We start from the raw sequence: 13118 nt of genomic DNA on the forward strand, positions 1-13118 counted from the left end.
TCCTCCTTATTAATAAAAGTTCTCTTCGTGTTGGAGCTGTGATGCCTGTGTTCTGACTGAACCTTCAGATGTAAAAAGATGAAAAGCTGGAGTGGATTGCAGGTTAATAAACTGAAGCTTAATCCTGACAAGATGGTGAGCTTGGAAAAGGAAGTAGAATGTTATGGGATCCACCCTCCAAACATTCATTTTCTCCAGGGGAACTGATCCCTTTAGTCTAGCGATGAGCTGTAATTCCAGGGCATCCCCATGGCCCATCTGGTGACTGGCATCACTATCTTATACTCCTCTTAAAGGAACCTCGTGGTTCTGTGGTACTCCTGGAGTGGCCTACTGTTGAATATGAAAGCATCAGTTGTGGTCAAGCATGCCCTTTGTCAACTTTGGCTTGTTAACCCGCTGCAGCCTTTCCCGTGCAGAAAAGATCTGGTTGCTGTGATGTATGGCCTGCTGGTTACATCCAGATTAGATTACTGCAATGTACTCTATGTGGGGCTTTTCCTGAAAAGTATTTGAAAACTTCAATTGGCCCACAGGGCTGCAGCTAGGGTTGCCAGATCCATGGGCGCTCTGTGTATGTATGTTTGTGTGTGTGTGTGAGAGAGAGAGAGACAGAGAGACAGAGACAGAGACAGAGATACAGAAATTATCATAGTAAACAGTTGGGAAGGGCAAGCTTGGAAAAAATAAATGGGGGGGGGGTTCCCCTTGTTTCTTAAAACCCTGAGGTGATGGGAATTAAAGCCCTTAACTAGGGGGATACATGTGAAGCTGGGGGATCCCCCGGCTCCAACTGGGGAATGGCAAACAGTTTTAAATGCCCTCATTTGAGTCTTTAACCTCTAGTGGGGAGATCCCCTTTTGAGATGGCCCGGCTGCTTGATTTAGTTCAGATACCAAGTTATTCTTCATATCCCAATCACTCTTAGGTCATGATTTCAGACTGAATCTACTTAGCAAACTTCATTTTCAAATGCTCCACTTGCATCTTTAACCTCTAGGGGAGAAGAGTCTCGCTTATGAAGCAGGCAGCTGTTCGCTTAGTAACTAACAAGTGCCCTGATGGAGTTTGCTGTATGATCCACCTTACTCCCAGTTGCCTGCAAAGCAATTGCAAAACAACAACAAGAACAAACACAAAGCCCTGACACATCCACTCATTCATACTATGACCCCTCTCCAAACCCGGTTAGTAAACAACTTTAGTAAACAAAATTTAGGAGGCCAACAACAACAAAGCTAACAGCATTAAAACAAACCATAAAAATAGAAGCATTGGGAATAAAAACACCACACAACATGGTATTTGCAGTGTATTTGCAGGATTTGCAGATCCTGTAAGAAGAGAGAATGCTAGCAACTACACTGAGCCAGCTTGGTGTAGGGGTTACGGGCGGTGGCTTCTAATCTGGGGAGCCAGGTTTGATTCCCTGCTCCTCCCCCACATGCAGCCAGTTGGGTGACCTTGGGCTTGACACAGCACTGATAAAGCTGTTCTGACCGAGCAGTAACATCAGGGCTCTCTCAGCCTCACCTCCCTCACTGGGGGTCTATTGTGGGGAGAGGAAAGGGAAGGCAAATGTAAGCTACTTTGAGACTCCTCCTGGTAGAGAAAAGCAGCATATAAGAACTAACTCTTCTTCTTTTTCAGTAATACCAGGGCTCTCTCAGCCTCACCTGCCTCACAGGGTGTCTGTTGTGGGGAGAGGAAAGGGAAGGTGACTGTAAGCCACTTTGAGACTCCTTCTGGTAGAGAAAAGCAGCATATAAGAACCATTTCTTCTAAAGCCACTCGGATAAAGATAATGCAAACTTGCCAGGGACGGTCTCTCTTTCCTGGCACTTATTTTCTAAAGATGCCTACAGAGATCAGATATGCAATGAGATCATTACACATATCTAAAGCTGCCCAGCGAAAAACAAACCATAGGCTATGTCCATTGCATTATAAAGGCGGTCATTGGCCAGCATTTGCTAGATGCCATAAAATGTTCTCGTCAGCATTAAACCTTCCTTTCATCCATGAGCACCTGCCAATAGCCTGGTTCCTACCAATTCTAATGAAATTACAGAAGAGAAACAGCAAACATAACAAACGTATGGGCAAATTAGCTTCAAAAGTTGTCTAGAATAGTAGAGTGTTGACAGGATATTTGAAAGGCAGCACAGACAAAGCCAAATAATGTTTCTCGGGAGAATATGAAGACAGGCTTCCAGAGATAACTCCAGTGCTTCGATAAATTGTTTTCCCTTCCCTAATCCACTGACCTCCCTGTCAGAATCCTCCAAACAACTCAAACGGTCATATTTATGATACCTCCCTCACTTTCCATGACAGGAAGAGTGGGTAATTAGTCTAACCCTTGTTCTAATACCTATAATTTAACTTATTCATTTTAAATTTCAGTTTTTATATCACACTTTTATATGTGTTTAGCTCTACAGTAATCAGCCCTGAGTTTCATGAGATAGGGTGGAAAATAATATTTTAGTTCATGTGGGGAGCAAGAGCTGCTAAAGGTATCTTCATCACGGGTGACTGACAAAAACAATACTTTGTATTGGGCGTGGAAACCAAATGGGAGGGTATTTGGAGAGCCTGTATTAGAATATAGGAAGGGGAAAAGCCATTCAAGTAGCCAAAGAAGAAGCTTTGCCCCCCTCCCCACGTTCAGTGAGAAATTTTCTTCTCTCCAAAGTCATTGGGATTTTCATCGGCTGTTGGGGCTAGGACTGTTGGGGCTAGGTCTGTCAAAGCTATGACTGAAGATTCTGTAACGTTATTCCACCAAAGCGAGCCAGCTCCCCTTCAACTGTTATTGCCAGGTAGAGAGCATGAGAAGGGGCTGCGGGAGGGGGCAGGTAGAAAGGGGGGGACAAAAAGAGGTGCTGTGTTATTGAGACAACTTCCAAAAGTTAAAATGCCTGCTGTTTAGGTACTTGCGTTCCCCCAGGGTCTGTGGACAAGGAGGTGTTTTTAATTTCTCTCAAAGTGTTATCTTGGATACGTTCCAGGGCCTAATCAATCACCATTGTCCTAGAACTGGGAGGGTCCAAGTATTAAGAACAGGTTTCTCAAGCGAAGGTTTTTTCAAAGGCAAGTAACCTATTATAGAAAGAGAAGGAAAGAACATGTAGAACTTAGAGCACAGGGATGATACAGGACAAAGAAGGGAGGGGGGAGGTCACGTAATTTAAAAACAAAATCTATATGAATCTAGTAACAGTGTCCATTTATGGCCTCTTTTCTCTCTTTCTTTGGATACTGGGGCAAAACAACGTCCTCCACAGTGGTATTGAAAAAAATGGTTTTAAACTTCTTTTTTTTTAAATTAGAGATTACAGAATTTACAAATACACGTTCTCCCTCCGTCTATGCAAATTGCAGTCTTCCACAGCCTCCATAGGCATCAACACCATGCTGGGAATGGAAAGGGGGCTTAACCCTTTGACCTCCATTCTTGTTTCGCTGATAAAATTAGCCGTTCTGACATGCTACTGCAAGACAGAACAGCTAAAGAGGTAAATAAAGCTGCCATAGGCCGGGTCAGATCCTTGGTCCATCTAGCCCAGCGTTGGCTGCTCTTACCAGCAGCAACTTTCCAGGGTCTCAGCTAGATAGAGGTCTTCACGGCTGTTAGATGAAACCCCAGGGACTGATCCTGAGACCTTCTGCTGGAAGAACACAACACCTGTTCTGCCTTTGTACCATGACCTCTCCTGGCTGGTTCCAACCTCTGCGTACTTTTTCTCTAAATATGTGTTCTATATGTGAAGCACTATGATTGGTGCTCCATCGACCTCTGAATTATTTCATTGTTCAACATTATAATCAGAAATTTGACCCCATCTTCAAGGCGATTCAGTAACAGAAGTATTCATAGAATGTTAATGCTGAAATGGGGGGAGGGGGATCATACCACCAATTGTCATGCATGAACATGATGGCTTTGTGGTGTCCTTTAAAAGGGTGAAGCTTCATTGATCTGAATGGAGGTTATGCAAATCAGGTAGAGTGGCTGTGATGTTATCCAAGCTTTGCGGGAAAACAGTGTTTTAAATCCTTTTGAAATTGTTTGTGGGGGCAAAAATACCCTTCCCTCTGCCGGCTTGGTGTAGCGGTTAAGAGTGGCGGCCCTTAATCTTGAGAGCCGGGTTTGATCCTCCCCTCTTCCACATGCAGCCAGCTGGGTGACCTTGGGCCACTCACAGTTCTCTTTGGGCTTTTCCTGCAGAGCAGTTCTGTCAGGTCTCTCTCAGCCCCACCTATATCACAGGGTGTCTGTTGTGGGGAGAGGAAGGGAACGAGGTTCATAAGGTGCTTTGGGACACTTGGGGGTAGTAAAAGTTTTAGTGTTCTTAGTGGATTCTATTGTTGTTGTTTGCCTGCTACTATACTATTTGTTAGTCCATCTTTTTATTGCTGGGGCTCCTGTTATATATGGGGAACATTTTTTTTCCTGCCCTGTCTCCGAGTCGCTCAGAGGAGCATAGCTTTCTCATTATGTCCTCTCTTTTTTGGTATAATACCTTGAATGATTTTTATTTGTTGTTTGGATTGAGAAGTCCCTTGGTCTGAAGAGGAGCCTGCAGCTGTAAAAGAGCAAATGTGAACATAGAGAGACATCTCCACAGGTTCCACTGATTCATGAAGAAGAGGAAGAAGAAGAAGAAAAAGAGTTGGTTCTTATATGTCGCTTTTCTCTATCCAAAGGAAGCTCAAAGCAGCTTCCAATTGCCTTCCCTTTCCTCTTCCCACAACAGACCTGTGAAGTAGGTGAGGTTGAGAGAGCCCTGATCTTACTGCTTGGTCAGAACAGCTTTATCAGTGCTGTGGCGAGCCCAAGGTCACACAGCTGGCTGCATGTGGGAGAGTGCAGAATCGAACCCGGCATGCTAGATTAGAAGTCCACACTACTAACCACTACACCAAACTGGCTCAAGCCCAGGGAATGCCACATCCAACAAACTGGCCTGTAGAGAAGGATGGAAGACCTCCAAAGAAGGGTTGTTGCATAAAGACAGGCATCCATAAGCCCACCTCTGTTTGTCTCTTGCCCTATGAGGTCACCAGAAGGCGTTTGTGACTTGACAGGACTTTACAGGATGCCATAGGTGTGGGTTGGGAGGAACTGAGCCATAGGCCCTGTTAATACCTAGGATGCCGCAGGGCAAATGGGGGCCTGAGTTGGGCCAGACCTGGGACGATCCCAGACCAGCGCTGATGTCATACGGAAATGGGAATTTGGCCCATGACCAGACAAGAAATAATTCTGGCCAGATTTCTGGTGCGAAAAAGGTCCTTTTGAATTAGGTGGGGCTGAGAGAGCTCTGACAGAACTTCTCTGTAAGAACAGCTCCAACAGGACTGTGACTAGGACAAGATTACTGCTGCATGTGTGTGGGGGGAGAGGGGACTTAAACCCAATTGTCCAGATTGTTTGTTCATTTGTTTGTTTGTGAGGTTTTTGGGGTTGTGGTTAGGAGTGCGGACTTCTAATCTGGCGAGCCAGGTTCGATTCTGCAATCCCCCACATGCAGCCAGCAGGGTGACCTTGGGCTTGCCACGACTCTGATAAAGCTGTTCTGACCAAGCAGTAATATCAGGGCTCTCTCAGCCTCATCCACGTCACAGGGTGTCTTTTCTGGGGAGAGGAAAGGGAAGGCGATTGTAAGCCACTTTGAGACTCCTTTGGGTAGAGAAAAGCAGCATAGCAGAATCTTCTAAACTAGCAATCCCTAACCTGTGGGCTGTGGACCACATGTGGTCCTTCGACTAATTGGAGGTGGGCCCTGAAGGACGCCTTCCCCCCCGCCCGCCCTTTACTTCATTCCCCCCCCCCCCAGCCCTTTACAACACACTTCATTGTTGTGGCGTGTCTGTTTCTTATTTTGAAGGGATGTTTAAACATTACCATAGCGATCAGAGAGCGTTAGGGCAATGGTTGAGAGTAGAGGAGTAAACTACCCCCCCCCCCCCCACCGGGCCTCAGTAAAAGGCGTTGAGTGGTCCCCGGTGAGTGGTCCCTGGTGATAAAAGGGTTGGGGACCACTGTTCTAAACCACTGCTGTCCAAAAATGGTCTCAAGGTGGTGTACAACAGTAAAAGAATATAAATATAAATACATAAAAGTATCTAAGTAAAATTCTAAAATTTAGCTAAAACCAATTTTCTTAACTCCTACAATCCTACAATCGCAGCCCTTAACCACCACAAAACACAACTCTAAAGTCTCAGGGTGGAGCACTTACAAAGATTCTATTTATCTTGGCTAGCTAAAAATTTGACCTGGAAATGGAGGTTAAATGTAGCAGTTACAAAGTCCTCATGACCCCCTACGACAGGGGTAGTCAAACTGCGGCCCTCCGGATGTCCATGGACTACAATTCCCATGATCCCCTGCCAGCAAATGCTGGCATGGACATCTGGAGGGCCACAGTTTGACTACCCCTGCCCTACGACTTCCACTCATCCTGTCAACAGGATTGGGAGTTCCATGTCTGGAACTTGCATTCCAGATCCATAGCAGTCTGATCCAGAATGGGTCTCTGCATGTCTGGGGTTGAAGTTCCAAGCATAGAGCTCTCATTGCACATTTGCCCACAGGACCCTAGGTAACACTAGGTAACACTGTGTGTGAACAAGACCTTGGGGTACTTGTGGATTGTAAACTAAACATGAGCAGGCAGTGTGATGCAGCGGTAAAAAAGGCGAATGCCATTTTGGGCTGTATCAACAGAGGCATCACATCAAAATCACAAGATGTCATAGTCCCATTGTATACAGCACTGGTCAGACCACACCTGGAGTACTGTGTGCAGTTCTGATGATGCTAGTGCTAGGATCTCTGTACAGTATGCACAAAAAGTTAGCCTCACTCTTCTGCTGCCACACGTGAGGCCTTTGTCTCCCTAGAGTGAGAATACCTTAGAGTAGGGCTGGCCAAACTGATCACCCAATCCGAGGGCTCTGCTTAGGGCCAATCACAGGCTTTGATGGGAACCTCTGAACTGTATAGAAGCTCGAGTGGTGGGCTGTTGTTACAGTTCAGTTGTGTGCGATCTAATAAAGAGCTGACATTTTGGCACATGAGCCACTCCATGAGCCTTATTGCAGGGGTAGTCAACCTGTGGTCCACCAGATGTTCATGGACTACAATTCCCATGAGCCCCTGCCAGCAAATGCTGGCAGGGGCTCATGGGAATTGTAGTCCATGGATATCTGGAGGACCACAGGTTGACTACCCCTGCCTTATTGGATCCACCATTTAATACAACTGGATCCCTTTCCCTTCCTAAGCTGGCTCCTTTCTCTTCAGGATTCAGCCAATGCACAGAGGGCCCCCAATGACTGGCTACTCCAAGCACAACAGATGGGTCTGCCTTTGCTGAGTCCTAAATACAAATTGCTAAGCCAGCAAGAAAAACAATTTCCCATTTTTCATTGTCCACAGTCTCGCTGGGGTTCCTCCGGAGAAGAGATACGAGTCTCCTGGGGGGAGGCCCGGGTGCCTTGCTGTTGGGCAAAGGACAGAAAGAGAAAGGAAACACGGGGAAACACAAAGGTATTTCAGAGATGCGAAGTGTTAGATTAACTTGTCCTAGGCGCAGAGTTGACAGATCTGAGCGGCTGCAACAGCAGGGCCTTTCTGAAGAGGGAGATCAAGTGGAAGGACGGGGAGGGGAGGGCTGGAATCTTTGGAGCCAGTCCAAACATTTGAGACGGCTGGAAGGGAGAGGAGTTTTTGCACAAAGTACAAGCGGATGAAAGAGGGTCTGTAGGCCTCCCGTGCCCAGAAAGGGAATCTCTTGCTTTCTGGTGTTAACAAAGAGCACTCCCACTGTGCAAACTGGGACCGAGACCCAAGAGCACTCATTTGGAATGACATCCTACTAGTGTTCAATGCCTGCAAGGGAAGTGGCAGGCTGGGTAGTTCCTGGCTGCCACTCTCAAGGGGCAGCTAAGAGGAGGGGCTTGGGAAGCCAGGTGTCTCCAGGAAGCTGAGTCACCCTTCAGAAAAGGGTGCAGTCCGGAAGAGCTCCACCCTGCACACCAGGGCCAGTCCTCCGTGCAAACTGCACCAGCAACTGTTAGGGGTGATAGACCGAAGGAGTTGGCAGCTATCCTAGAGCAGTGGTCCACAACCCCTGGGCTGGAGATCAATACCAGTCCATGGATCAGTCGGTACCAGGCCGCGGCTCCTCCTCATCCTCCTCCCCGGCTGCTGCCTCGGGGGCTGCCCTGCCACTATGCCACCCGCTCACCTTTGGTGTTCTCCAGCGGCTGCCATGGGTGGGGCTCCCCCTCGGCGTGGCACTGCGCAGCTGCTGCTGGCAGTGCCCCCCAGCGGGTGGCAGGAAAGCAAGTGGAGCAGGAGCTCAGGTGGCGACGACATCCCTCGGCAAAAGACTACCCCCCCCGGGGCCTCAGTAAAATTGTCAAGCGTTGACTGGTCCCCAGTGATAAAAAGGTCTCTGACCAGCTGTTTTCCAAGCAGCAGTGCTTTAAGACTCCCAGAAATGCCAGCAATGGCCTCCTTGCATCTTTTGCACCATGGTGGCTGACCTGCTTGCCTGCTGAAGTCTCTCCCCTCTCCCTACGCCCCACCCCTAGATCTCCAGGAATTCTCCAACCTCGAGGTGACACCCCTAAATCAGAGGGCAGTAGTGCATCTGGCAGCTTATATGACACCAGGAGCCATGAAGTTCCAGCTGGTCCTATACATCTGAATGACGGCCACACTGAATGCACTCCTGTGTGTAAACCACTGGTTGATGGAGGTACACCCTGGTGAGCCGCTGTGAGCTAGCCTGGCCCTCTCCCCCTTACGGACTGGATGGTCTGACTGTCTGTCCATGTTAATGCCTCATTTTCACACTGCCAGCTCTAGCCTGGCTAACTGTCACCTCACCATTAATTAATCATGAATTAATCAATTGTCGAATGATTAATCACAGTCATAATCCGGCAAGCAAGTCCTGGCAGCACCCGCAAGAGCTTTCCCAGCATTGACTCTGAGCACACGGGCCTCTGTTTGCCATCAGTAATCAGGGAGAACTAGTTGGCCGTGATCCTTGCTGGCTCCCAGCCACGGAGGTCAGAAGGATCCAGCCCTCAACGGCTGCAAAGGTCTGCTTCCTGCAGCTTTGGGATTCTTCTGAGATCCTGAAAGGCAAGTGCATGGTCATCCTGTTGCTGTGTTTCTTGCAAGCCTTGGTTGTCTCCAAGACAAAAGAAGGAGAAAGATGTTTCCTCCGTATTTTAAACTTGGCCTACAGCCCCGTGCCTTTAATTAATGGAGACAAAATTAATTACGGAGATAAATTCCACGCCGCTGTGCCACAAATGCTCCACCGTTTTGGATTCGGTCGGATGCCAGATAAGAAGGCGAGATCCGAATCGACATCTGGGAGAATCATCTGCTTCTCACATTTCTTTACCCAAGTGGGAGAAGGGAGAAGAGGGGGGATGGAAACAAGCATTACGAGAAGCAAGCTTCTAAAAAATATTGCGTCATGGTTCTCTTCTTGCAGCTAAATGGGAATGGTACTGCTCAGGTTTGCTTAGAGCCCTGTGAGAAAAAAAGACACCAGCTGCTATGGTGTATGGTAGCCCATGAAGCAGGCATGAGTTGTATCTGCAGATGGAAGCCACCTTTTGGAACCGTGGCTGTGTTGGGAGAGCCAGTTTGGTGTAGTGGTTAGGAGTGCGGATTTCTAATCTGGCATGCTGGGTTCGATTCTGCACTCCACCACATGAAGCCAGCTTGGGTTCGCCATGGCACTGATAAAGCTGTTCTGACCAAGCAGTGATATCAGGGCTCTCTCAGCCTCACCCACCTCACAGGGTGTCTGTTGTGGGGAGAGGAAAGGGAAGGTGACTGTAAGCCGCTTTGAGCCTCCTTCGGGTAGAGAAAAGCGGCATATAAGAACCAACTCTTCTTCTTCTTCTTCTTCTTTCCACAGAACTGCTGCTCTGCTTTTAAGTCGTAACTGCATTGCTAGTATATGGATGTAGTCAAGAACCTTGACCCTGGGGGATTTGGTGGGCAGACTTGCTGGGAGGGGGACCTCACTGCTTAACCATGAAGTATAGTCCCTCTTGACTTCAGGCAGCTTTATGGCCTTCCAACCTGGCTCCACCCCCACCCCATGATTGGTTCCTATCTTTGCCATTCCCTCTTGGCTTTGCAACACCTGACTTCAATCTGCATTACAGAACAAGCCTCCCACCCAGACACCTGTGCAGCCCGTTTGCACGTGACAACTGTACATCAGTGCATAGATACAAACTCCTGTATGCTTTTCACCGTGTGGCAAAAAGTAGTGCACCAGGTTCATATCAAGGTGATGGCATGAAGGGGGTTAATGTCAGAATGCAACCCTAAACAGAGGTGCATCTTATAAAACCACCATCACAACCCCATGGACAATGATCCTCCAGGCCTTCCTGTCCTCTACCATTCCCCGGAGTCCATTTAAGTTCACAACCATGGAGTTAAAAGGATGTAACTCTGGTTAGGACTTCACAGAACCCCTCTTTTTAAAACTGTTCTGACCGAGCAGTGATATCAGGGCTCTCTCAGCCTCACTCACCTCAAAGGGTGTCTGTTGTGGGGAGAGGAAAGGGAAGGCGACTGTAAGCCACTTTGAGTCTCCTTCGGGTAGAGAAATGTGGCATATAAGAACCAACTCCTCTTCTTCCTTCTTCTTCCTTCCTCTTCTTCCTCTTCCTCTTCTTCTTGTTCCATCCTTTGTCCCTATTACAAATCAGGTCCCAAACACTTGCTATTTAAAGAGGAGATGGTATAGGGAAACAACGTTCACCATTAAAATTCAAAGCAGTCTGGATCCTAATTAGTTCCAAGAACATCCTTTAAGATAATCCACTAATGTCATGTCACAGGTCCCATTGTTTTTTTGGATGTTGTTTTGTCGTTTGCTATGAGCAAGGCCTTTTCTGTGCTGGCCCCAAATTTTCCGGAATGCCTTCTTTGTGGGTTTTTTCTTGCCTTTTTTCAAATTGCCACTTGGAAAACATGAAAGCCCTTTTATTCAGCCAAGCTTCTGGGAGTTAAATCTTCAGCATGTTTATTCAGCTGGCTCTTTTATGTGACTTGAATTCTCTGTTGTGGGAACACCACATCAGGCATTTCTATGCTTCGCTGTAAAATATATAAGAACAAATGACACAACTTACCAGAAGATCCAGGTAGAACATGTCAAGAAAACACACACTTATCTATATCTGGCTCTGGGGCCTGGCTCTAACTCTTTGGATATCCAGATGAATTGTATCCAGAGGGGAAAAAACAAAACAAAAGCAGCCCGGAGTTTGCAGAGTCACAATTCCAGGAACACTAGGAAAGTATCACAGGCATTAGCTGAAATTTGCAATGGGATATTTTGTTGATGTAAGAACGCTTTTGTTCCTTTCAATGTGGATTAAAAAAAATAATAACCTGAGAACTTTTTCTGCTGAGAATCAGCACGTAAAGGCTGCAAGTAAGCGACTGGATAAAACTTCACAAACCTCTGAGTTCAACTTACATTTCAGCACATCTGAGTCCGTGGCAGCTGCTGCTGCTCATTGTTTTTCTTGCCAACCGTTTTGCTCCCCAATTCTTGTTTGCTGCCCTGGTTTCAGTGGAGCCAAACTGAATTTGAAACCATAAGAACTTAAAATGCCCTGAAATCCCTCATTTGTACTTAAGGAATTTCATCAAGAATCTTTACACAAGTCCTTTTTTTTTTCCTCTAAAAATCCCCCCTTTTATAGAGTTCCTCACTGTATGTGCTTCCCCTCTCCTTGCCACTGATTTAGGTCAGGATTTAACAGGTGCTGTACCTTTAAATATTCTGTCACCGACAATCCCAGATTATGATCAGGTTATGTAACTCTCTAGGAGAGAGGCTGTTCATTCGGCCCAACGACACAAGAGGGCGCCATGGCTGACTTTTCCCTCCTTTTCCTCTGCTGGTGTTGCTTGGCATGCAATTTTAAGAAAAGCTGCGAGAACCATCTTAGGAAAAGGATTTATTCAAATACAGACAGATACTTTCCCGTAAATCGTGCAAGTCTTAAAAATCCCTAGCGCTGCCAAAAGCGCGCATGAATTATCACACGATAAGTAGCTGTCGGAATGTAAAACAACTAATTAACCTTAATGGAATTATATATTAATCTTGGCTAAAAGAATATTTGCACACTGTAAAAATAAGAATAGGCATAAAAGAGATTAAATCAATGTATTAACATTCTGTTGCAAACAACTCTGAGTGTCTCTGCACTTTCAAATGCATTGTCTTTTTTTAAATGTGCAGGAAATCAAGGACAGCTGTATATACTGGACAAACAGATGAACACATGAAACTACCTTATGCAGGGGTAGTCAAACTGCGGCCCTCCAGATGTCAATGGACTACAATTCCCATGAGCCCCTGTCAGCAAACGCTGGCAGGGGCTCATGGGAATTGTAGTCCATGGACATCTGGAGGGCTGCAGTTTGACTACCCCTGTTATATTGTGTCAGATCACTGATCCAATCAGGGGAGCCTGGAGATAATTTGGGAGTCTTTGCACTCTCCTCCCCCCCCCCTCTTTTTCCCTGCAGCTCCAGTGCTCAATTCTGGACAATGGAGAATGGGAGTTTGCCGGCTGTGGGTGGGCAAATAGTAAACCTAAATTTAGTGAGATCAACATTCTCTACTCTGACTGGTAGCTGCTCTCCAAAGCCGAAGTCTTTCCCGTCACCTCTCAGCACCACTTGATCATTAAAAAAAGTGAAACAAAACTGGAGAGGACAGAGTCTGAACCTAAAACCATCTGCATGCAAAGCAAATACTCTGTCACTTAGCCACAACCCTCTGACTTAGCTGTCTGGGTCTCTGTCAGGGCCTGTAGCCTTTGGCAGAGCTTGTACATTGTAGGCAGAAGGTTCCAAGTTCGATTCCTGGCATTTCCAGTTAAGACGGGGAGACTCCTGAAACAGTAAGGAATGTAATGCGTGTTAAGTGCTCTCCAGTCACTTCTGACTTATGGTGACCCTTGAATTAATCTCCAAAAAATAAAAGGTCACCCTTGGCCAGTGAAAAGAAGAATATAAAAATTATTCTTC

At 46.6% G+C, this 13118-nt stretch overlaps 1 protein-coding gene across 2 annotated transcripts in view; it reads right to left on the reverse strand.

Annotated features, from left to right (window-relative positions):
* Positions 1-10686, reverse strand: part of LOC143834791 (uncharacterized) — a 74933-nt gene extending 64247 nt beyond the window's left edge. The window contains exon 1 of one of the 2 annotated variants that reach the window (XM_077331592.1): positions 10597-10686. The gene's annotated coding sequence lies outside the window, so the exon portion shown is untranslated. Of the gene's footprint in view, positions 1-3589; positions 3684-10596 lie in introns of those variants that run through there. The other variant, XM_077331600.1, reaches the window with a different exon arrangement.
* Between the last annotated feature and the right edge of the window lie 2432 nt (positions 10687-13118).

This window comes from Paroedura picta, chromosome 1 (assembly GCF_049243985.1).
Source record: "Paroedura picta isolate Pp20150507F chromosome 1, Ppicta_v3.0, whole genome shotgun sequence".
Classification (NCBI taxonomy): domain Eukaryota; kingdom Metazoa; phylum Chordata; class Lepidosauria; order Squamata; family Gekkonidae; genus Paroedura; species Paroedura picta.